Raw genomic sequence first — 2,478 nt, 5'->3', positions numbered from 1 at the left:
GCCATGGACCACCCATCCTATAAATTTCATAGCCGGGGGCATCAGAGCAACCCCTATAATCCAAATCAAGCCTCATTTGATCATTTTTGAAAATTTTCAAATCTTGGGGCCAGCTAAAATAATCTCACCCATATAAGCTCCAACCCTTCTCTCTCTCAACTGCTAGAGAAGAGAGAGAAAGTGAGAACCACCACCTTGCATGCACCCCTGGCGGCCGGATCATGCCATCCAATTCCCGTACTTGCCAGATTCGTGCAAGACCTTGTCTCTATTCCCGATCTCATGTCTTCCACAGATGAAATCTGAAGATTTTGGGTCAGATTCTCCACTCACTTGCTAGGTAAGAGGTTTCCTTACATGTCTTTCCATCTTTTTCTTTCATTTTTTTCATTTTGAGCCCTTAGGGTTAGAAATCCCTTTTTTTTGTTTCCGTCGATTCTTGCAAACCCTAATGGCCTATTTGGAAGCGTAGATTCGGAACCCTTAGGATTGGAAACCCCCTGGATTGGTAATCCTCCCGGTGTGTTTGGCACCATGGAATATGAATCAACTTTAATTCAAAAATACCAATGCATGGTATATTCACAGGGGTTTGAATTTAATTACTAAATCAACTTTAATATCCCTAATTAGTGAGATATATAATTTTTGACACTATGGTTGTGATAAGCCTGCTGAAATATATGATTTGCCTGAAAATGATGAAATTCCAAGTCTTAGATGGACCGCAAGCACAAGATCATGTCTGAGTGGCTAAGCAATGATTTTTAATCGTTTATTAATATGGACAATATTTGGACGGTACTGATTTATGTGAACAATGTTTGGACGGTGTTGATCATCATTAGTGGGCCATGTGCCCAATAGAATGATAGTGTACAGTGACATACATGTTACACATGCAACTATTGAATGATTTTAGGTGTAATCCAAGCTCTCACCGTGGATTGGAAACCCCCTCCAATCCACGGTGCCAAACGACTCCTAATATTAGGATTGAGTATGTTAGGGTTTTAAATCACAATTATCAATTGGAGCGGTCCATACTCTTGCGAGAGCCGTAATCGAGCCCCATTCCATTACAGTTTAGGTTGTGCGGTGATTTCGAGTCCCTATTCGTCAAACCGAGTTGACGGATTAATCAATTTAAGTTAGTTAGCCATAATTCTTTGTTTAATATTTAATTATGAATAAATCCACGTCATTAATAATAGTCTTATACTTTAATTTAGGTTTGGACTGTTTTCCCAAATTTTCGACGCTATGGCCACATTCGAGTACTGGATTTTAACTCAAAGGTGAAGATCTACCCCCAAGTTTCTACTTGATATTTTAGAATAATCAAATGCATTTATTTACTAATTGGTTACTAACATGCTCAATAAAATGCTTAAATAACATGAAACTCTTAATATTATAAAATTTTTGAATGTTGAATGCTTGGAAATACTAAGATTATTGAATTGTATTGTGGTGGTGGACCGAGCTTTGCAAATTATCTAAATATATGGATAGCCCACTTTAGGGAGGCTATCCCAGGCTTATACGGCCGACCAGATGTAAGGCCCGCATCTTAGATCGTACCGTTCCCTAGGCTTCCGCGGCCATCTCGGTCGAATTCCGACGACCCGCGATCTGTTACCGGCATTTGCGCGCAATCCTGAGTCGTGTCTTATATATCAGAGTCGGCTCGACTCGAAACTTGCACCATTGCAACCGCGCCGTCGCCGCAGTTCCGACGCCATGTATTACGCGCCGAGGCAATACCCGAGCCAGAAGATGTAGGCTCGCGTTCAGTACGAGAAAAACGCCACCCGTTGCAATTCCCAAGAGAAAGTCCTATCAATCACATCAAATGTCACATCAATCCATCAATCATAAGTCAAGTACATCCCATCACAAGCCATCACTCACCCTTACCTTTTCTTACCCAAGGTCAATGCAACCCATGCTTAGCCCATTCTTTTCTTACAAAAGTCAAAAGACCTCATCCCTTTCCACTCCATCACCACTCCTCTCTCTCTCTCTCTCTCTCTCTCTCTCTCTCTCTCTCTCTCTCTCTCTCATTTCTCACCCTCCCAAGCAACTCCCAAGGAGAGAAAATGTCCAAGCTCTCCATGAGAAGAGCCATGTGTGGCCCACTCCCTATCACCCTATCTCTCATCTCCACCCTTGGATCATCATCTCCACCGTTAAAGGAACACTTTTGGAGCATTGGAAGGCTAGGGAGGAAGAAGAATGAGAGGTGGGTGCTTCTTTCTCTCCCTCTCTTTTTAATTTTTATGTGATGATGGATCCCACCTTGATGTGTCTTATCTACACCATCCAACCACTTGGTGGCCCACCTGTAGCACGCCCATAGGTGGGGCTATATATATATGCGTGTGTGTGTTACCCAAACCGTCCAGCGTCCAGGACGCTGGACGTGGCTGCTTAGTGAAGTGTGAACTGACGGTGTGTATACCATCCAGCAATGAA

The sequence above is a fragment of the Magnolia sinica genome, chromosome 5, assembly GCF_029962835.1.
Source record: "Magnolia sinica isolate HGM2019 chromosome 5, MsV1, whole genome shotgun sequence".
Classification (NCBI taxonomy): domain Eukaryota; kingdom Viridiplantae; phylum Streptophyta; class Magnoliopsida; order Magnoliales; family Magnoliaceae; genus Magnolia; species Magnolia sinica.
The sequence above is the reverse complement of the archived record's forward strand: the minus strand, read 5'-3'. Positions refer to the sequence as shown.